At 39.9% G+C, this 23,838-nt stretch overlaps 1 protein-coding gene and 1 pseudogene across 1 annotated transcript in view; both read left to right on the forward strand.

The window, feature by feature from the left end:
• BICC1 (BicC family RNA binding protein 1) overlaps positions 1-23,838 on the forward strand; it is a 301,301-nt gene that overhangs the window by 143,059 nt on the left and 134,404 nt on the right. The window lies entirely within an intron of this gene.
• Positions 2,403-3,608, forward strand: LOC110589089 (annotated as a pseudogene).

Below are 23,838 nucleotides of genomic sequence, written 5' to 3' on the forward strand. Positions count from 1 at the left end.
TTTGAGGAACCTCCATACTGTAAAACAAAACTTTTAAGTACTCTTTTTTCAGGCAAGGGGAGGGCAGCTCCTTTCCCTTCCTTCTTGTGGAATGGGCGGGGAACAGTGAAATTGGATAAAGGGTAGAGGTGGAGGGGAAAATTAGAAGTCTGACCATCCCTCATCAGTCTCTAAAAGATCAAAAGCACCTTTTAATGTAATTAAAATGTTCAGGTGAGTCTTTCTAGTTTGCATATGAGGGAATGGAGTGTCAGAGAAGTGACTTGCACTCATAAGAACATATAGCTAGTTAATTGCAGAGCCAGGGCTGAAGGCCACTCCTGACTCAGCTGTGCAATCCTAAGCAAGATCTTTAATCTCTCCAAACTTGCTTTTCAAAGTGTCAAATGGGGATCATGCCTGCTTTATAAGGTTGTATGGAGGAAGTGGAGATCATGTACATTTGTGTTTATGAAGTGCTGATGTCTACCAGGTGCTCAATAAATGTTTGTTTCATCTTGGCTTACTATAAATTACTTTTTTTTGTGTGAACATAATAAATAAAAAATTTGGCAGTAAACACAGAATTGAATATTTTATGGTCTTCCACTTTTTAACAAAATGCATGGGGTGCAGACTGGGAGTAAAACTTGTTTTGAAAGATTCCCTGAATCATTTTAGTGTGAAAAAAATGGAAGTTTTCCATCATCTTTAGATGTTCTGATTTTGGTCAGTGCATTATTGCCTTGGGTCAGGTATACCAATTTATACATAAAGCATTTTTGAAGAATTTTCCTTGCCTTTTCTTTTGTGAATTGTTCTTATGCAAGCTTTGATCCTCACTGAATGACCTTATAAAGGAAAGGGAAATATCAGTGAAGTTTAAAACCTACACTTTCCACTCAATTTTTTTTCCAGGTTAATTTACAGTGTTCTGAATCTCACCTTTGTGTTTGACCCTGGTTGAAAAACTCAAAATTTTTCTTGAGCACAACAGTCTGATCCCACTAGTCACATTTGAGCTTTACACTACTTCCTTTGTCCTTTTAACAAACACACATTCCAAGGATTGCATCATTTTAAATGGTTGGAGTAAGTCGATATTCTTTTATTTGGGAAAACTGGGTTTTATTGATGACATGGAGTTTGGTGTTTGTTTACCACATTTATGGAAAGCATTTTGCTTTAAGTCAGGAACAGTGTGCAAACCAAAACCGAGAAACTTAAAAAACAAGATTTCCCGCTTTAAAACTTGTGGGTGTACCTAGTTCAGTATTTTTCCTGATCAGGCTAGTGAAGAATTTAAAAACTGAGGACTTAGTATTCAAGGGGATACATGCACCACTGTACTTAGAGCAGCATTATTTACAATAGCTTAATTATGGCAGTAGGCTGGTCCATTGATAGTTGAATGGATAACGAAGATGTAGTAGACACACACACACACACACATACATATGCACACAGGAATATTATTCAGCCATAAAAAGAATGAAATCTTGCCAATTGCAAGGATGTGAATGGAGCTAGAGAGTATAATTCTAAGTGAAGTAAGTCATTCAGAGAAAGACAAATACCATGATTTCACCCACGTGTGGAATTTAAGAAACAAAACAAATGAGCAAAGAAAAAAAAAAAGACAAACCAAGAAACAGACTCTTAACTATAGAGAACAAACTGATGGTTACCAGAGGGGAGGTGGGTGGGGGGATGGGTGAACTAGGTGATGGGGATTAAGGAATGCATTTGTCTTGATGAGCACTGGGTGATGTATGTATGGAATTGTTGAATTATTATATTGTACACCTGAAACTAACACTGTATATTTACTGAAATTAAAATTTAAATTGAAAAACAAACAAACAAACCCTGAGGACTTAGGATCAGCCTTAGGCTCATTTAGTTATTTCCTTTTCCTTTACTTTAACAGTGGGGCTCTTAAGAAGACAGTGTCTAGATGTTTACCTGAGAGATTAGTATTCCTTTTTTTTTTTTTTTTTTAAAGTTTAAAAGGATTTTAAAAAGTTTAGTGCAGTTAAAGTCCAAGCTGATAGCAGGTACATAAGGAAAGCTACGTATCTTAGAATATTCACCAGACTATATGTTAAAGACTTCATCTGCTGAAAATGAGCAATAGAATGTCCCAGGCAGATGAATATGTAATTAAAATATTTGTGTTACTAAATGAAAACTTTTCTTATGTAGTATCTACAGTTGTACTTGCCACTTCATAAACTCTCTGTAAGTATCAGCTGAATAAATAAATGAATGTGAGTTGATATTGAGCTTTTTAATTGGTAGTTTTGAAAAATCAGTTTATAAGTTTTAATTAAAAGGACAGTTTGAGCTAGGGCTCAAGATGTGGCCTGTGGGTCTGCAAGATCAACATTATCACTAAGTCTCCAGAGAAGAGCGAGAGGAAGATGGAAAGACTTTGGCTGCGTGGAGAAGGATTCCTCCTCTGCCTCATTTTCCACTGGCTGCTTCAAGGAAGAGGAGACAGTTTTACTACCAGTCACTCAGGCTTTGACCAGCATGGGGGTAATCCTCTTACCTTCTAAGCAGTGTTTAGCAGAAAAGTTTCCATCCAGACATCAACTACAGTATCCCCACTCATGTCCACATCTCCATCACCCCGTCTGGCATCGTGGAAATGGTGATGCTCAGCTTCAACCGATGACATCATTCCTGGGGCTAACTTATGATCTACTATGATCCACTCATCAGAAGAATATGGGAGCATCAGGAAGCTCAGCATGGCAACTAAGAACCTGTGGCTTCCAACTATCTTCAGTGAGGAGGTCATGGATGTGGATCAGGCACCTGCAAGTCACATGGCTTATGTCACCTGTGAAGGTTGCATCAGATATAAGCCGGTATGAACATATGTAATCTGGACGTCTTCTGTTTCCCCTTTGATGAACAGAACTGCATTCTCACCTTCAGCTCTTTCATCTCAGCAGGTGGTACAGCCTGAATGTGATGAGCTTTCTGGGGTCAAGTGGCTTTCTGGGGTTGTCATCAATGCCTTCAGCTTCTTTCTGCCAGCAGAAAGTGAGAGTCATGCCCCATTCAAGACAGCACTTCTGCTGCACTACACCGTCTTTCTGCTCATGATGAAGGACTTATTCCTGGCCAGTGGCACCTCCCACATCAGTGTCTCCTTTGTCCTGTGTCTGTCTCTGACGGTGCAGGTCAGCCTACTGGGGACCGTTTTTATCACCTCCATGCTGTACCTGATGATCACCCAGCCACCACATTGCTTTTACATTGTACCAGCCCAAAAAAATGCCGCCCCACTGCAACCCAGAAGGGAAGTAAGGGCCTGGGTCTCACTCCTACCTACTGCCTGGCCTGAGGAGCCAGTGGAGCTGGTGGGGAGGATGCCTGGTAACAACCAGGCAGAGTCAAATAGATCTCCTACATCAACAAGGGCCAATAGGAACACAAGGCTCAGAAGCAGCACTTAGTGGACCTGTGGGTGCAGTTCAGCCACACAGTGGATGCTGTGCTCTTCTATCTCTACCTGCTCTTTATGACCTCCTTCAATCATCATGGTCACTGTCCTCTGGAAGACCTTGGCGGATGCCCATCTACAAACCCCAATCTGGAGCTTCTCTTGCCTCTAGAAACCAGCCAGGCTCTCATACCATCCAATCCCAGCCCCACAGTCTTAGCAACCACCTTGTTTTTAACTCAGCCCTTCTGTGCAGTTTCAGACCGGACCAGGTAGTTCCCTCTGTCCTCCAGAAGTTATTACATCCTTGTTCCTGCATGCCCTCAGCTCCCCTCAGCTCCCCTCAGCCCTCCCATGAGTTCTGCCTAGCTCCTTAGGACTCAGGTTCCTGAAATACCCCCTTGGTTGAATCACCCTCAGTAAGCTTCTTTGCAGGGGAAAAAAAAAAAAGAGGACAATTTGACCTTATTTTTTGAGGATAAATTTTTATAAAAATTCAACTAAGTGTAATAATTTTAAATAATTTTAGTTGCTAATTTTTGCTAAGAAAGACCTAGGGGTTTTCTTTAAGTAAAAAATTTGTGTTTGATAGTGGAAATTAAGGATATAAACAGTATTCCTAGGAAACATTTAAAAATACAATAATGAATATCAGTGTGACATTTGGTATGCCAGCGATAGTTATTCTCTTATTAGATGGGTCCTAAAGAGCTACCAAAGTATGAAAATAAGAAAACAGTATCCCTTAAAATGTTACATAATTCAGAATGACCATTATTTTCCCTATATTAGCTGAAACTTTCCCCAGTTTTTTCTTTTCCTGAATTATCATGGTTTCATTGCTTAAAATGTGTTAAAATATTTCTATTTAACTGTTTTTCTGCAAAGTACATATTTTGGACTCTTAATAATGATGTCAAATGACATTAAAATGCTAGATTTCTTTGTGATTAATTGGTCACCAGTCTCACAGTAGTAAACATTCATGGATTCACAATAAAAGTGAAGATGTAAAGGAAAGGGAAGAAGATGTGTTCTTGAATCTATCATTGTTAAGTTTTAGTTAACACTTTAAAAAATGCAGATTAGTTACTTAAAGCTTTTCTAACATTTTATTATAAAAATACAAAGAAGTTGTAAGAATTATGCGGGGAATACCATATACCCACTAATTAAATTTTACAGTTACTTCTTTATATTTGCTTTATCACATATGGATCTATCCTATTTATTCATTAATCCATCTTTTTGCTGCATTTCAGACTAGCAGGCTTACATCAGCACACTTTAGCTCTTCACCATGCGTACCAACAATCAGCATTCAATATTTGTAGTGTTTTGTCATTGCTAAATTTAGATAAAGTAAATGTAGTATTGAATGTGTTTTGATAAATGTATATATCCGTTAACGCAAACTCTTATGAAGATAGAGACCCTTACCATGACTTGAAACAGTTTCCTCCTACCCCCCTCCCAAGCCCACCCCCACTTAGTGTGAAACCACTTTTCTGAGTTTTTTCACCAAAGATTAGTTTTGTTTGTTCTAGAATATTAATGTAAATGGAAAATACAGTATGTACTTTATAGTATAAGGCTTCTTTTTCTGAGCATAATGTTTTTGGGTTTCATCCATATTGTTGCATATTATCAGTAGTTCATTCCTTTCTTTAATGAGTTGTATTACATCGTGTACCACAGTTAATCTGCTCCCTTGTTTATGGACACCTGGCTAGTTCCTGTTTTCCGCTATTATGAATAAGCTGCTGAGGACAAGTCTTTTACTTGCTGGGTATTTATTTACATTTGGTTTTCTCAAGAACTTAAAAATTAGAGTATTAAAAATTGAGCTTACCCGGGCGCCTGGGTGGCTCAGATGGTTAAGCGTCTGCCTTCGGCTCAGGTCATGATGCCAGGGTCCTGGGATCGAGTCCCACATCGGGCTCCTGGCTCAGCGGGGAGCCTGCTTCTCCCTCTGACCCTCTCCCCTCTCATGCTGTTTCTCTCTCGCTCGCTCTCTAAAAAATAAATAAAAATCTTTAAAAATTGAGCTTACTCAATGTGTATCGTTTCCACAAGTCCATATTTCAGTGAACGACACCACCGTTCACAGTGTTGTCCAGGCCATAACCTTGAGTGTCATCCTTGACTGTTTGCTGTCCCTGTTCTGTCATGCATAACCACATACAAAGGGCTGCCAGTACTATCTTCTTCACATTCGCTCACTTTGCCGTTGGACTGTAATCATTAACCTACTTGAAACAATCCCCATCTCTCAGCTGGATTGTCAGAACAACTTCCTAACTGGTCTCCTTGCCACCTCTCTTGGCCCTCACTCCCTTCCTTTCTTCAAACTACTGTCACTCATCTTTGAAAAGATACACATTAGATCACGTTACTTACTTATTAAAAAATGTCTAGTTTCCCAGTGCTTTTAGGATAAAAAAGTAAAATCCTTGTCCTACTTTGCAAGTCCATGTGGTTTTTAACTCCTGCATCTTCCCTGGTCTCATCTTTCTAAGCACACTGGGTTTGCATGTCTCTCCTGCTTCTCACTTTGGGTTTGTCCTCCTCTGCTGTAGTCAGGCTCTCTCATTGGATCATTCCCATTTCCACACCATTGTGTTCTACTGTCTCCCATACTAAAGGAAAACAAAAACTGCCTGTATCAGTTCAGATTAGAATTGTGTGGAAACAAAGCAAAACAAAATGATTGCTGTTTAAATAAGGTGGAAGATTACTTCTCATAAAAGAACAGTGCAGGTCTGGTGTGGTGACAGTGTTCCCCAGAGACCTAGTAAACCAAGGTACTTCTACCTAGACAGTTCCCCACTCCTGGGTTATGGCCCTTATCTTCATCATCCAAGTTGGAACTTCAAACACCACAGTCTAATCAGCAGGATGGAAGAAGGGACAAAAGACATTCAATCATGAGATTTCCTAGAATTTTCCCAGCATTTCCCTAGGCAGAACTTAGTTTCCTAGCCATACCTAGCTTCAAGGAAGTCAGAGTAGTTATTTTAGGTGTCCATGTGCCCAGCTAAAAATTGAGAATTCTAATTGGGAGAAAGTGGACATTGGGGTAGGCTTTTTGCAACTGTCATACTTCCCTTGACGTCACATTCCTCTCCAGCCACTGTCTTGTTTTTCTGCTTCTTGTTAAGAGTCAAAACTTCTTGAAGGAGTTGTCTGATCATATTCTACTTCTCAGCTCACGCCAACTCCTCTGCTCACCCTTCCATTTACATGGTTGTGTCAGGGTTACCCACGATCCTGGTGTTTTAAAAAATCCAAGGGATACTTTAAAGTCTTCATCTGACTTGATTTCTTAGTAGCTTTCAGTTCTTTTCTTTTTTCCTTGAGGAACTCCTCTATGGGGATTATTAGCGTGGAGTTTTTCCTTTGTCTTCTATGACTTCATCATCATCTACCACCATTCTGGAAGTTTATTCCCTCTGTGATATTTTCAGCATCTCCTCTTCTACCCAGTGTCTAAATGTTGGAATTTCTCAAGGTTTAGTTTTTTTTTTTTTAATTAAAGCAACAGATAAGATTCTTCATTTTAACCATTTTTAAGTGGCATTAAATATATTCACACTGTTTTGCAACCATCACCACCATCCACGTTCGGACCTTTTTCACCTTCCCAAAGTGAAACTCTGTGACCAGGAAACAAGACCCATTCCCCATTCCCCCTGCCTCCCACTTACATTCTACTTTGTAAATTCTCAAGGTTAGTTTCACACCTAAATTGGAAGGACCTTTGTTTCTTCTTCATGTCCTTCATAGGTGAGAGCCTCAGATACCATTTAATTCCAAATTTTATATTTCAAATTAAATTTTTTTTCCTTCTGCACACTAGATTCTTAGCACCTTAGCCTGATATTTCCACTTGGCTGGAAATCCACTTCAGTGGCTCATAGACTTTAAAAATGTAGCTTAACTGAAACTTTTATGTTCTTAGTCTCATTTGGTCTCTTTCTTACTTCCAGTCTCAGTGATGGCACCAGCCAACCAGAAACCTGATGGATAACTTGATAGCTCCCCTTCCATCACTCCTCCCCAATCAAGTCAATCAAGAGTCTTGGTGTTCCACTCTCAGTAGAAGTTGATTTGCTTCATTTTTCTTTATCTCTACCATCCTGACCCTTCTCCATGCTCCTATCATCTCTTGCTTGACAATTGCAATGCTCTCCTAGCTCATCTCTCTACTCCTGCCTGCCTCCTTCAATGTGATCTGTAAAACACAAATAAGGTTATGTTCCTACAAAGCTTAAAGCCCTTTACGGCCTTCCTAGTGCTGTTAGAAGGAGACCCAGCCCCCTTATCCATGGCTCTCCAGGCTTTATATGACTTGGCCCTTACGTCCCTCTCCACCTCACTGTTGCCCTTTTCTCCTACCTGCTGGTCGTCTTTCAGTTCTTTTTTTTTTTTTTTTTTTTTTTAAGATTTTATTTATTTATTTGAGAGAGAGAGAGCATGAAAGGGGGGAGGGTCGGAGGGAGAAGCAGACTCCCCGCCAAGCAGGGAGCCTGATGCGGGACTCGATCCAGGGACTCCAGGATCATGACCTGAGCTGAAGGCAGTCGCTTAACCAACTGAGCCACCCAGGCGCCCCGTCTTTCAGTTCTTTTAACTTCGAGTTCCCTCCTGCTTCAGGGCTTCCGCTTGCTATGTTCTTTATGTTTTCTTGACATCTTTCAGGTCTTGGCTTAACATCCTCAGATTGTCTCGCCTAATACAAAGTATGACCCCTCTTATTGTTCTGACTCAGGGCATCCTGTTCGTTTTTAACCCTTCCCCCACTTAAAAAATGATTTCTTCCCCCTGCCTTTACTTCATTTCTCCCAGTAGATTTATTTTATTGTATTTGTTCATTTCCCCCAGTAGATTGTAAGTGTGATCAGAACTGTTTAAATTCTATTGACTATTTATGCCTAATGTTTAATGCAGTGACTGGCATGGATCTGGCATGCAGTAAATATTTAGAAATGAATGAATCCTGCTCCCTCTTCCTGATACGATTTGCATCACCCCCTTTGATGTAACTGTGCTTCATATTATGGCTCATTTCTTCAAGGTAGCCTTCCCTGATTAATATATACATGGCATCTCTCTGTTAGGTGATATCACTGCAGTTTGTAAGTTTCTTTCATGAAACTTCTTATGCTTGGTAATTAAAGTAAGGGTTGTTTGGTTGTTGGTTTCCCTGACTATACTATCAGCCTTGTGACAGCAGTGGCCAGAGCTGTTTTGGTCCATCATTGTTGCCCTTTGGCGAGCACAGTGTCTCATACTTAACCTTGTTTTATATGAATGCATGGTGGTAAAATACACCTCACCAATTGGTTCAAATTTCATACGTAGAATAATTATCCCATTTTATCAGCTGTGAATAGATGTTGAAAATTGAGGATGTACTGAGAGAATCTTAATTTCTTGAAGCCAGCATTTAGAAAGTTTAGTGGCTTTTAATTGGATTGTTCTTAAATGTTAAGAACCTAAAAATTCACAAGGGAAAAACTGTTATGAAATTTTACTCTAAGAATCACATGAAGACATCTGAAATATTGCCAAATCTAATTCTGTAGTTTTGCAGATTAATGAAATCTTAGTACATCTGCATGTTTTTCTTTCCAGGTCTCCCTTGTGACATCATTAGTGCACTTAAGCCTCTTGAGTAGCTTCTTTGGAAATTTTCATAATCAATTAAATTCATTTTTGAAATGTATAAATACTTCGAATATTACTCATAACTTTTTATAGGCTCCATACTTTTTTCTATTTCAGGAAGATTTAAAATTACTTTTGCAGAAAAATACATTTATAGTACAGTAGATATTTTCTATCATGCTGTGCCAAATTCAGTGGGGTAATACTTTAATTTTCTGGCATCCTCTTGGAAGTGATAATTTCCCAACATTAATTCAGGAAAACTTAGTGGTTTTGGAATTTCTAGCATATGCAAGGGGATTCACATATAACTTTATGTTAGGCTTAATTGGACTCAGTTTCCCAGCAGCCTTTAGCCCTGAGCCTCTCCACCGAATGCCCTAGACCCAGAGTCAAGTGCTGGCCTATAAAGCTGTCTGTTTCTTCTTCCTAAGATCAAAGTCCAGCTCATTATAAAATGCCTGAGGCAGGCGCCTGGGTGGCTCAGTTGGTTAAGCGACTGCCTTCGGCTCAGGTCATGATCCTGGAGTCCTAGGACCAAGTCCCACATCGGGCTCCCAGCTCAGCGGCGAGCCTGCTTCTCCCTCTGACCCTCCCCCCTCTCATGCTCTCTCTATCTCATTCTCTCTCTCAAATAAATAAATAAAATCTTTAAAAAAAAAAAAAGAGATAAAATGCCTGAGGCACAGGATTTTCTGATTCTGGTAGAAGCACCATCTGCTCACTTTTTTGAGTATTACCACATTCCTGTTATTTCTCTTGTAACCCATCTCAGGTAAACAGAAAACAAGTGAATGGCTTCCTGGTTGTATTTGGTATACACACGTTTAGTTGAGGCTATTTCGTATTTATCTAAATAGTGATTTTGGAATAAATTATTTAGCTACCAACATTTTAAAATTAAGGAGATTTTACATCCCAGTCTGGTTTGGTAGCTTTTTTTGAAAAATCTGAAAGTCTGGCTGCTTTGGGTCAGCTTCTACACGTGCTGGTTGGAGCTAGTGATGTGCTCCTGTTTGCCTCACCCTTCCCACTCCCTCTTATTCCCTGGTGTGGATGTCTGGTGTCAGTTATCATTTATGCTTGCTGTTTTACTGTTGGTTTTCTCATGATGGAGTAAAATAATTCTTGTACCTATATCTATAGGTCAAGGGGAACTGTGAATGAGGGGACAGTGAATTCCAAGAAAATGAGAGAAGATGTATTTGTTTGGGGCAATGAATGATTTTTGTCTATTTTTTCTTTTTGTGTAATGTGTATTTGAATTAAAAGCATGCACTGTGCCCATTCATTCCTAACTGTTTCCTGCCTGGCTCCAATCGACATTTGAGCCAGAGACTCTTGATTTAGATACATGATCCTAAAAAAAAGAAAGTGATTCCACCTTTGGTTCCCTCAAAGGATAGTAGATTATTCTTCTAGAAGCTTACGGCTCTCTTGCAAATGAAATGCCCAGGCATCCTCTTTGTGACTTGTCAAGAGGGTAGCTGTTGTTGGCTTTACCAGTAATTAGGCCTTGTAAGACCTGGCAAGTTCACTGTAAGTAAAACAGACTTTGCCCTCAAAGATAGTTTATCTTTGAAGGGGGATTGAGCCAATTTAAAATAGAAATATAAGTCTCATAAGAAAGACAGTATAGCAGCTCTGAGGAGGGGAAGATTATATCAAATTGAGGGGATCTTGCAGTTGCTTTTATGCTTTGTGATGAACAACAGGTAGAAATTGAATGCTGGAGACAGTGGGACAACAGAACTGCTTATAGAAAGAAAAAAAAAGATGGGGATCGGGTGTGGGCAGGGCAGTGGTTAGTGGTGGTGATGAAGATACGGGGACTGAGGAAAAGTAAAACCAGAGAGGTGGGTTGTGGCCTGGTTATGGACAACCTTAATGTTAGGCCAAGAAGTTTGTGCCCAACTTAAGAGATAATGAATAAGGGCTGGCAGACTTGAATTATAGGAGGGAAATACCAGAGCTTGTGAGTTGAAGGGGAGAAAACTGGAAGTGCTCTCACCGCTTGTGAAGCCATTGGTAGAAATGCTCACGGTGGTAATTACCTGGATGGAAGGTTGTCTTAGGTTCTGGGCATAGTTTTGGAGAGAGAATCACTAGGTCTCTGCAACTGATTGGATATAGTAGTGTGGGCAGTGAGGGAGATGAGGAAGAAGCTGTAGGAGAGGGGAAGGGACAATGTTTTGAACACATGTCAGAGAAAAGTATGGAAGTCAGAAGGAGGACCTGGTTTGGAAGACGTATCCAGTAGGATGCTTTCTGCTTCAAGTAAAAGGCCGGCCTCAATGATGTGAACATGTATTGGCTCTCATTACTGAAGAGTGCACAGGGAGTGGCTTCAGGCATAGTTTGATCCAGAAGCTTTGTGAGGTCATCCAGGATTCAGAGATTCTCCTGCTCAGCTCTGTCTTCCACCCTGATGGCTTTCTCCTAAAGCTGATTCTCTCCTGTAGCAGCAGGCAGGGCTCCATGTGTCTTTGTTTCTCATCTAGTGGGAGAGAGAAAACCTTTTCAGAAATTCTCTTTAAAAAGCCAGAACACTTCATTGTCAAAAATGTCGATCAGACAAACCTCTTCTCTTTTTGTCTTTGGCCCAAATTGGATTATATGCCTGCCTATTCTTTCTTTTTTTAATTGTGGTAAAATCCACATAACATAAAATTTACTGTCTTAACCATTTTTAGGAGTCCAGTTCAGTGGTAACAAAAAAGTTCATATTGTTGTTTAACCATCACCATCAGCCATCTGCATAGCTTTTTCCATCTTATAAAACTGAAACTCTATACCCATTAAACAGTAACTCCTCATTGCCCCTCCCTGCAGCCCCTAAAAACAGTCACCATTCTACTTTTTGTCTCTATGATTTTGATGACTTTAGGTAAGTTTTCTCATATAAATGGAATCATACAGTATTCATATTTTTGTGACTGGCTTATTTTACTTAGCATAATGCCTCAAGGTTCACCCATGTTGTAGTATATATTAGAATTTCCATCCTTTCTAAGGTGGCATGCTATTCTATTATATGTATGTACCACATTTTGCTTATCCATATTCATTCATCAATGGACACTGTGTTGTTTCCACATTTTTTTTTAAAATTTTTTTTAAGATTTTATTTATTTGCGAGAGAGAATGAGAGACAGAGAGCATGAGAGGGAGGAGGGTCAGAGGGAGAAGCAGACTCCCTGCTGAGCAGGGAGCCCGATGTGGGACTCGATCCCGGGACTCCAGGATCATGACCTGAGCCGAAGGCAGTCGCCCAACCAACTGAGCCACCCAGGCGCCCCTCCACATTTTAACTATCATGAACAGTGCTATTATAAATGTGGATGTACAGATACCTCTTTGTGACCCTGATTTCAATTATTCTGGGGGTATAACCAGAAGTGAAATTGCTAGATCGTGTGCTAATTCTATTTTTAATTTTTTAAGGAACTGCCAGTGGTGTTCCACATTGCTCTTTTCCACAGCAGCTGTTCCATTTTACATTCTTACCCACCGTGTGCAAGGGTTCTGATTTATCCACATCCTTGCCAGCACTTACTGTCTGCTCCTTTATATAGCAGCCATCCTAATGGCTGTGCTATTTCATTATACTTCTGATTTGTACCTTTTCTAATGACTGGTGATGTTGAGCATCTTTTCATGTGCTTATTAGCCATTTGTATGTCTTCATTGGAGAAAAGTCTATTCAAGTCTGTCCATTTTTGGATCAGGTTGCTTGTTTTTTTTGTTGTTGTTGTTATTGAGCTTTAACATGCCTACTCTTAAACCAGCCCTTGGCCATGGGAGTGGCATCACTCTGTTAGATACCCAAGTTGATTCCTGGACCCTGGGTAGACAACTTATAATGTCCACTTAAGTGAGTCATTCAGGGACCATGTTTGCATGTTTCTCCCAAAGGGAGACAGGAGGCCATGAAATTCCAGATGGGCAGCTATAAAATGAAAGGGCCTCCGTAAGCTTGGGTCCCTGCATGACTGTGTAGAACCAAGCCCTTTGCTGACTTAGGCAGTCCATTTAACAGGAGAGAAAAGCTTTTGTTGTGTTCATCCCCTGACATTTGGAGTTGTTATAGTAGTGTAACCAATACATACATCTTCATTATTCTTTTTCTGAAGTAAACTTTTCTTGAGCCCAGTACTCACTTCTTTGCCTACTTACCCAGTACAGCCTACACAGAATTGTATCTTATTAATGTCTCGGGGATGCCATAATAGATCTGCTGCTGTGCTGATCTGTCATTCCCAGCACCAGTGCCACTGGAACTTACTGAGCTAAGTGGGATTGTTTGCTTAAAGAAGATCGAGGTGACCGGAGTGGTAAAATGTGTGGCCTAAAAAATCATATAATGTGAATTCATGTAACTGGAATAACGGGCTTATGAAAAATCAGAGGCTAGAAAATTACAATCAAGGTTTGGTAACTTGATTTTGTGAGAGATATTAATACTGTTACATTTTTTTCACAAGTTATATACTGTTAAAGCATTATATTCAAGTCATATACAAGTTACATCTGATAGTTCAAATTTAATCTTTTCATAGCTACCTATGATAGCAGGTATGATAGAGATCTGGTTAGTCTTTCTGAGGAATTATAATAAAGTGATAATTGGAGAGTGAAATAGCCTTAAGAATCATAGATACTTACGTCCCAGGGGAACCAAGAAACTGGCTCTTCACTAACACTACAGGTCATCACATACAACCTACCCATACCCCATGAAAATACTCCTTGGTTTGGAGCACAGGTTGGAAGTTGGGGTCCATGCTTTCTTTCACCCACAGTGTTTTTTTTACATAATTGAAATAGGTAACATTTAGAAATCAGGAGATTTAACACAAAAATCTGTCTCATCTTTTAAAATGGGCAGGTGTGGGCCCCTTAGCAGGTACCAGCTGTAGGCTAGAGTGGAAGTGACAGAACATAGGCATCCCACTGTCCAAGCCCGTACTTGGCATTTTAGTTGAAGACCTTCTCCATTATTATGCACATATACCTTGGGAAAGTAAATTCTGTCAGTGATTTAGAATTTACTTTCATTTAAGGAATATTCACTCAGTTCATTTATTCTGATAAGCAGATTCCACAGGGATACCATTTTTTGAATGAGTTAAAGGAGACTGTGCAGATGGAGTGGCTGTACTCAGATACACCAAGTGCTGAGTAATTGGAAAGTCTTAGGTGATCCTTGCCTCTTCTGTCCCCTTTGTCTAACTCCATCACTGTTAATTACTTTAACGATGCCTCTTAGATCCTAAGTGCTGGATTCAAATGTTTAGAAATGAACAAGATACAGTTGGTTGGCCATCAGGAGGCCACCTCTTGGTGGGATTGGTAAAATGAGCAAAGAAATAAGCGCTATAATGTTGCCACAACATAGTGAGAATGGGGAGGGGGGGGAGGGGTGACTTCTGCCTGGGTGGGTTGGGAGAGTTTTCACAGCGGGGGACACATCTGAACTAGGTTTTGGTCGATATGTAGGAGTTCGCTGAACTTTTTGAGATAAATTAGTTAAGCCTGCCTATGGTGTGGAACAGTTTGAAACCCCTTATCAGTGATTCTCAATGGGCATAAAAGGTGATCCTCACTTTGCACAGCAGTGTGGGACCATAAAAATGACCTTTGCGAGCTGAAACTTCAAAGTACTTTCAGTAATCAGTGGGAAAATTGAATGCTGTGCAACTTCTAAAAATTTTTATGAAAACATTAAAGAGTTCCCTGTCAGTGATAGATATGTAGGAAAATGAAAAAGATATTAAAGCTAATATTTAATGCATCGTATTTAAGTGTTACAAATATTGAGAATTAATGTGTTTCATTTCTTTGTAAAAAAAACTTGTCAAGAATAGTTGGAACCGTGGCTTTTTTTATTGTATAGTTTGTGATATGGAGGGAGCATCTTTTCTCTGCCTCAGTGAATTGTCGTGACCATGAGTCTAGATCAGATTCCAACATGTCATCCTTTGTACCTTCATGGTTGTGGAATATCTCCCAGAATTTCTTTAACGTGAAGTTTTTTGCTGGCATCAGCTCCTCCTAGTCACAGCCACTTCCATCATTTATGTCCCTGAGTTTGTCTTCACGCAGTCTCTTCTGGCCGCCTATCACAGCCCCTCCAGCAATGTCGCTGTGTGTTTGTTTGCTGTACTTTCATCTTGGTTGGCCAGTTTCCACTTTTGATTATCCATTTTTGTAAAATCTCACTTGTTTTTGACCCTGGGAGACGAGAAGTCAGTACAAGTCCTTGCTTTGCTGTCGTGCATGAGGTGATTACAGATGTGCAGTGAGTAATCCCCAACACACTTTGAACTCGTCACTGATCAAGATGCATGTTATATATGTAGTGATTTGTATACTGAAGAGCTGGCAGTGGCATGTGTATTTGATGCAACTACTCACAATTAATGTGCTTTGGTAACTGGAACGTAAACTTGTCTTGTTGGGGAATTGGTGTTGTTTACCTAAGCTGTGGTAACTACAATTTGTGCATCTTGGGACTGTGCAAAGCCAGGACTGTCTCTGTGGCCGTCTTGAGTGGGTTTGTCTTGCCCTTTGTTGGAAGTTCAACATCTGTAACCCTGGCCACTGAGTGCCGCTGTGGTCCTGTCTTGCGTCACTGTGACAACCAGAATGCTTCTGACACTCTCTCTATGTACATGGGGTGGTGGTCCTCCTCTGGATTGAACCATTCTGGGGCCATCTCGGGGTTACTCTGTCATTAATGAATCAGAGTGCTAAGGGACAGCCGCTCTGCTGCTAGTGAGCACTGGGGGGTTGAGCTTTCAGATGACCTCCCCGCAAGTATATGGTGCTTTCCACTTACTTTGTCAGGAATTGCTCTTGCTAGAGTCACGTGACTTCGATTTTAGCCAGACTTTGCTACATACCTCTCTGCTGCTTAACCTCTTTGATTCCTCATTTCTTCATCTGCAAATAGGTTTCACATATCTGATTTACAAGATTATTGCGTGGAATACATGGGAAATGTATATGAATATTACACAAATGTGAGGAATGATTCTGGAGATGACGAGTAACTGATCAGTGAGATGCATTTCTTGGATTTAAAATGAAATACAACAGAGCCTTCTAATGTCTCAGCAAAATAAACATCCTCAGCTTTTAGACACCCCCTCGTGTGAGAAGTTCACTACTTTCCCATCTCTACTTTTCAGAGTTTTCTAGTTGGCTCTTTTCTCACGTAGCTCCTTCATGGTGAAATGCAGCAAATTGACTCACAATCCATTAGTACATGAAGTAACTTTAAACAGCCTTCTCCATGAGGATAGACCTTATTTCTCTATTGATATAAGGAAAATAGAGCACAAATGAGCTGGGTTTGTTTTTTTGGGGGGGGGGTTTGGTGGGTTTTTTTTGTTTTTTTGTTTTGTTTTGTTTTGTTTTGTGAAGCAGGCTGCAGATGGCTCCCAGCTGGTAGCCATTTTGAATGATGAATTTTCAGTAGTTTAGAGTATAAATGTCAAGTTAGAGTGTTCAGCGTTCTTTTCCTGGTCCAAGAATAAATATTTCAAGTAAAGTCAGCATAAATAGACTTGTCGTTGGTTGATCTGAGATATTGTTTACTTACCTGTGGATTTTTAACTTTATGTCTGGATTGAAGAATTTGGTGAAATAAGCATGTTAGTAGAATTGTTGGTTTGGCAAAGGTTTCCATCATCTGTAAGATATTATCCTATAATTGCTGCAAACTTGCAAAATCTGTAGTATAGTGAACATTGGTAGATATGTTCTCTTTCTACATGGTGTGCTAATCTGGAATTTGTTGGAGATGGAAAAACATATATTATCACTTGAGCATTGAGAATATAAGTAGAAATTATTTTTTATCGTGGATAAAACTACATGTAGAATTTGATTGGATATTACTTTGTTCTAATTTGAACAATTTATTTTGGTTAAGTGAAATTATTTAAATGATTCCTTATAAATCTGTGATGAAATTTTTTTCTATAGCTGATAGAACTTTTTTCCAATTAAAAACATTCCAACTTCCAGCCCATGTAAACATTACTCTCCCTTGCCATCTCTCCCTCCCTTACTCCCCATAGAAACTAAAACCGAAACAGGAACATACGATTCCATGTTTATTAGATATCTTTTTTTTTTTTTTAAGATTTTATTTATTTATTTGACAGAGAGAGAGACAGTGAGAGAGGGAACACAAGCAGGGGGAGTGAGAGAGGGAGAAGCAGGCTTCCCGCCGAGCAGGGAGCCCGATGCGGGGCTCGATCCCAGGACCCTGAGATCATGACCTGAGCCGAAGGCAGTCGCTTAACCAACTGAGCCACCCAGGTGCCCCTAGATATCTTTTTAATATAAAAAAAAAGCAGTGCTATTACTCTTTGATCAGGGTACATTATGCCCTGTTTACAAAATACAAATATGAATAAGAAAGTTAAGATGAGTAACTTCCTAAGCTGATACATATCCACAGCATGCTATCTTCATCATGAAAAAATAACTTTCAAACATGAACTACAAAAATATATAGTCTTTCTGATATAAACTATCTTAATTTTAATTGCTTCATATGTTTCAAAATTGATATTCTTGGCTCAAATACTTTTGTTACTATAAATATTTTCTCTTCATCAGATCTGAGATTAGCATAAGAATTCAGTTACATTTCCATTATTAATCCCTTGTAAGTAATGAGTATAGCAAGTTTAACAATGGAAACTTAAAATAGTTATTTTTCAAATAGTTTTATCTTTAGATGAATGCCTCCCAGATCTCCTCTCCCCATGACATAGAGAATTACTGCTTATAATAAAAGAACTAAAGAAATCTAGCAGAAATTGGTAGAAATGAGAAGACATTCTCTTGACAATGATCATGTCCATAAGTTGAAACTGACCTATTTGAAATGGCATAAACATATGGCGTACAGAATTATGCATTAGAACAAGTCTTTAAAATATTTAAGTTGAATCATTTTCAGTAAACATTTGAGCTTTGATTTTTGTGAAGGTAGAAACCAGGGCAATGATATTAAAGAAACAAAAACAAAAAAACTAGCTGGAACTCACTTTAGGATTTTTCTCCCTGAGACAGAAGATACTCATTTTCTTCTTGGAGATTTGGTGGTTTGTACACCGAGGCACTCCTTTACCTAACTGACATCGTGATACATGGCGTCCTTGCCCCACAAGGAAGCACTTGCCATTTTAAGCATGTTTCCCAGCTTTCAGTTAAAATTTCACACATCTTATGTTTTGCAGAGGGGTTGGTCAGAGTTAGCCACTTAATAATTATTCCTTGAATGCAAATTGAACATTTGGACAGTATCCTGGCTTGCTTAAGAATTGGAGCATAACATGGGTTTCTAGAGAGTGATTTCCTTGTAGGAATTAATTGGATTGTGGAAAATGTATAATATCCTTTTGAAAAGGTGTCAGTGTTTTCATCCATTATGAGATCCTTAAAATAAACTGCTTTAGTGGTCCCATTTCTATAATTTAAAAAAAAATATCACTTCAGTACTTAAGGTTTTTTTAAAACCTGTCTGGATTTTGTGATGATGCTAAGAGATCTCCAGCAGCTCCCGTTATAGTTTGCCCCGGATTATCTCCTCTGTCGATGTACTGATCGTTTAGATGTCACAGAAACTTGTTATGTCAACAACCCAGTCTGCTCAGTGACTTTATATCACTTGTGTCTACACCTAAGCTCTTGTTCAACTCAGACATGGCCTCTTTGAAAAGGAAAGTAAGCACTTAGGTCAGGGTTGTCTGGAAGCCCTGGGACATCTTTTTAAAACTATATGTAACTCATCTGTAAGCTTTCTAGCCACTTTTTTTTTTTTTTTTTTTGCCTCTAGGAGAAATCCTAGCTTTATCTCTGACCTCCTTTAGCTGTTTTATTAATAAATAATCCAGAATAATGAGTTAAAATAAGTGTTTAAAATATTTAAGGTATGCTTTAATGTTTATAGAAAATTATTCAAAATTAGTAGTTTGTTCTTTGGGCTTTGGTTTTGTGAAGGTAGAAACAGGGCCATAATAAGATTTTTTTTAAAAAACCTAGGTTTTTTTTTTTTTTTTTTTAAACATAAGAGAGTCATTTTCTTCTCAGAGGTTTTGTGGCTTCTTTCATTTCAGCCACAGCTCTGGACCTCACCTTTTCCAGCTCCCTTGTTTACCTTGATTTACTTCTCTATTTGTCTTGATGACCATTTAGGACATCTTTTTAAAAATAGCTTGCTGGATACAGAGCTTCTGACTTGCTTAGTGCCCTGATTTCTGCTTCTGCACCCCATGATCTACATCCTCATCCCACTTCTACCAGGGCTCATGCTTCCGCCCCCTTTTCCAGTAATCCAACTTCAATCCTAGGGTTCCTGGACCATTGTCCACCCATACTCCCAGCAGAGAGCTGTACTTACTCCTCCTCCTGATCATAGGACTGCTTCCACTCTACTACTCCATAACTGGTTGAGGCTAAAACCAACTATTAATGTGCAGTATCTATGCTGTAGGAACTGACTTGGAGTCATTGGAGGTGATGGTTTGAAAAGCTTCATTGAGAACTTCCTAAGGAGAATTTTGACTTCCTAAAAGTGAAATAAGTGTGGCCGCTTCCTATTTGTAGTTACTCTCCTGGTTTTCAGAGTTGATTTGTAGTGAATGATAGCCAAGCACAGGTACTGGATAGCTTTGGTTTGTGTCGTGTCTTCAAGGCTATATGAGCATGTCCATGTGCAGATCCATAGGTGGGTGGAGAAGACCTGAGACACATTTGCTGTCCTTGATGTGTGAAGTGAGACTTGAAGCACCTCAGCCACACTGAATCACCCTCAGACCCTCTGGAGTACCTGCCCTCCCTCCTTCTAGACCTTTCTACATGTACTCTTCTTCTATCTGGGACACGTTCTCCACCTTTTCTCCAGCTAGCTGTTTCTCTTCCTTTAGGTCACACCATTAATAGGCATTTATTGACATAACTTTCCTTGACTACCCATGACTAGGCTAGGACTCCCTCTATACACTCTCATATTGCCCTGCCCCATTATGAAACTTGACACACAGTACATAATGGTGGGTTAACCTGTCCTCTTCCTTGTTAGACCATGAGCTCCTGGAGGGAAGCACCATCTTATTTGCCGTTGTAGCCCTAGTTTCCAGGACAGTGACTGACCAAAGGTAATCAATATGTAATTAACACAAGGGTCAATATTATCTAATAATCACTGTGGGCCATGCTCTGTGTTTGGAGTTTTCCACATGTTTTCTTATCAAAACCTCACAACAATTCTATGAGTAGGTAGTATAATTAATTATACAGAGGATAAAAGCTGATAAAAGTAATTCATCCATCATAATAGCTAGAAAGTGGTACTTGACTCTAGAGCCACCTGCTCTTAATGACTAGATTATGTAAAATGATGAACAAATAAAGGGATGTCTGAGAAGCATCCAGTCGGAGCTCTGTGTGGGGATTGCAGCCTAATGAATGACCTGTGTGGTTGGCATTGACTGGCCATGATATTCAGTGGAGTCACTTTTTTCTAATCATAGAGGAAGGTCAGCTATGGGTGCCAGATTCCGGGAACTAGTAATTCATTTTCTTTAGAAGGTTTGACATTTACTGTAGCTCGTGTAACTTTGGAGATCATGTGATATGGAAGGTAAAACTCTGGTTTTAGATTAGGGATACTAAGCTTGGCATAGTCTCTCTTCCCCACACAGATGGTGTCAATGTTAGGTAGGTTGAAAGTGAGCATTTCTGAGTCCCACCACTTCACTGCACAGTGGAAGCCCTGAACTGGTGGGTCGCTTAGAGGAAGTGTGTATAAAGTAGCATTTGACTTGATGGCTATTATAAACTTTGAGGATATTTTCTCTGGCATATTATTTTCTATCATGGAGCCTCTATTAGTGTTTAATAAAAAGATAATCAAATATATATGCAGGGTGATTTCTAGGAAGTTCTGCAAATGATTAAGATTTTAGAAAGTTATGTTTTGCCACCATATGTTGTCAAGGAAGCTTCTCTCTCATAGTAGTATAATTATGGCACCCTAATTTACTGGATTAAATGGCCAAATTATTTAATTCAGGGAAAGAAAAGTATATAGATTATATTCTTACTGCTTCCCCACCAACAGAATTATAGTAAGATCTCATTTTTCCATTTTATCTCTTTGGGTGTATTAGCCAACTCAGAGGAAAATTCTGAATCAGTTTTTAGTCACTTTGAAGGTATATGTATGTCTAGTGGCTTGAAATTATAGGGTGACCAGCGAGAAGTCCCTCATATTGGGGCCTCCTGCCCTCATGCAGTGACTATGGAACTTATCCATAAATTTACTTTTAGTTGACTTTCAGGACTTTGTAGATTATATTTTGGAAAACTTTTACTAACTACCTCCCTTAACCTGACCTTTCAAGTTAGTGGCTGTGAACCATCTTTGTCAGCAGGTCCTGTGTAGGCACCCAGTCCTCTGTCGGTGGTTGGCTTCTTTGTGTGTGTCCCTGACTGGATTGTAAGCTTGTGGACACTAGGAATTGTGTCTTATTCATAGCTGTGGGTCCTGGAATTTGTGGTGCCTAGGTAGGCTCTTGAAAAATATTTATAGGACATTAAAGCCGTTTGTCATGCACAAATCTTAAAGCATATTTTCTTCTTCTTTTTTTTAAACATTTATTTGTTTATTTGACAGAGAGAGACACAGCGAGAGAGGGAACACAAGCAGGGGGAGTGGGAGAGGGAGAAGCAGGCTTCCCGCCAAGCAGGGAGCCCGATGGGGGGCTCGATCCCAGGATCCCGGAATCATGACCTGAGCCAAAGGCAGACGCTTAATGACTGAGCCACCCAGGCGCCCCCTAAAGATACTTTCAAATATGTATATACATGTTTTAAAAAGAGGCCCTATGATCTGTATAGTTTGGTTGTTAAAAGTATGGTCTTTGCGGGGTGCCTGGGTGGCTCAGTCGTTAAGCGTCTGCCTTCGGCTCAGGTCATGATCCCAGGGTCCTGGGATCAAGCCCCGCATCGGGCTCCCTGCTCAGTGGGAAGCCTGCTTCTCCCTCTCCCACTCCCCTTACTTGTGTTCCCTCTCTCGCTGTCTCTCTCTCTGTCAAATAAATAAATAAAATCTTTAAAAAAAAAAAAAAAAAAAAGTATGGTCTTTGCAAGCAGTCTGGTGTTTTTATCCCCGCTCTGCTGCTTCCTAGCTGTGTAAGGAATAGAGGTCTACTTCATCAGCATGCTATGAAGACTCATTTACCTAAATATATCCTGTGCTTGCAATGTACAGGGTAGAGAGCTTACTTTTGTTTTGCAGAGACAGATTATAAACAAGTAAACACAGAAAATAGGAGAATTTCAGATTGGGCAAGGGGTAGGAGGGAACTTAGTGAGATGGGAAGAATTTGAGTTGGGGTCATGCAGGAGTGGAAGGGACTGTGGCAGCTGGGCGAGTGAGCCTGGACACGGAGGCCCTGCAGGGAAGCCTGCTGGGCATGTTCCTGGGGAGCAGAGGAAGCTGAAGAGGATCATATTTATTGGTTTTATTTTGAAATACGGATTTAGAGCTAACAATTTAATGGTGAAGACAACCAACAAGGACAGCATGGATGGGAGGAGAAGAAGAGGGCCCAGGTCTTACAGGGTTGGGCTGAACAAGTTCACCTACCTTCAGGGCCAGGCCAGTACCTTGACTTAGTGAGGACAGTGTGATCTCACTTGGGTTTTTCAATCTTTAGTAGATACACAGGTGTAGAGAGGTATTTCTCTGAGAAAAATAGTAGTGCAAACACCATGATAAATGGCAAGTGAGTAATACAAATGTGATGGTAATGGCAAGTGGCTCTTGACCTCCGTGTGAGAGACCCAGTCGGGGTTGGGGGGCAGCCTGGAGACTCCTGGGCATCTGGTCCTCAGTGCCAGCCAAGTGTTGCCATGTGGGAATGTGGGCTCCAAGTGCTAAATCTGTCAAGTTTCCCAAAGAACCAGAAATCTTAATTTCTATGTGAAATTCCCAGAGTTAAAAATGTTGGCTCATGTTTTAAAAACCTTACGACGGGTAGACAAAATGCATCTGTGGGCTGCCAGTTTGAAACATCTGCTGAAAGTTCTTTTATGCTATGAAAAGGGGGATTGTGTGAAGTACGATGCATGTTAATATGTTAACTGTGTAGCCTTATGCCTAATACATAGCCAGTACTGAAGGGATAAAGGTACTTTTTAAATAATTGCACCATGTTTAGTTGTCTTCACCTTTAATTTGTTTAGTTAACTCTAAATCCATATTAAGAAACACATATCGGGGCGCCTGGGTGGCTCATTCGGTGAAATGTCTGCCTTTGGCTCAGGTCATGGTCCCGGGGTCCTGGGATCGAGCCCTGCATCGGGCTTCCTGCTCACCGGGGAGCCTGCTTCTCCCTTTGCCTGCTGCTCCCCCGCCTGTGCTCTCTCTCCCCCTCTGACAAATAAGTAAATAAAATCTTAAAAAAAAATAAATAAAAATAAAAAGCATATATTATCCTACTCTAAAGTGATTAATGTGTATTAGTTTTATTTGCCTATTAATTGTTTAGTTGTTTGCCCTGTCAATTTCTTTGATGAATTCTGTATTCATGGTACAAAGTAAACATTAATCTAGTCTTACTCATGTGATAAAAGTAGAGAAGAACAAAGGATGAACAGTTTTTGGTTACTCTTTCTTATTTACCATCTACCACTTTTGCTCG

Source organism: Neomonachus schauinslandi, chromosome 6, assembly GCF_002201575.2.
Source record: "Neomonachus schauinslandi chromosome 6, ASM220157v2, whole genome shotgun sequence".
NCBI lineage: Eukaryota > Metazoa > Chordata > Mammalia > Carnivora > Phocidae > Neomonachus > Neomonachus schauinslandi.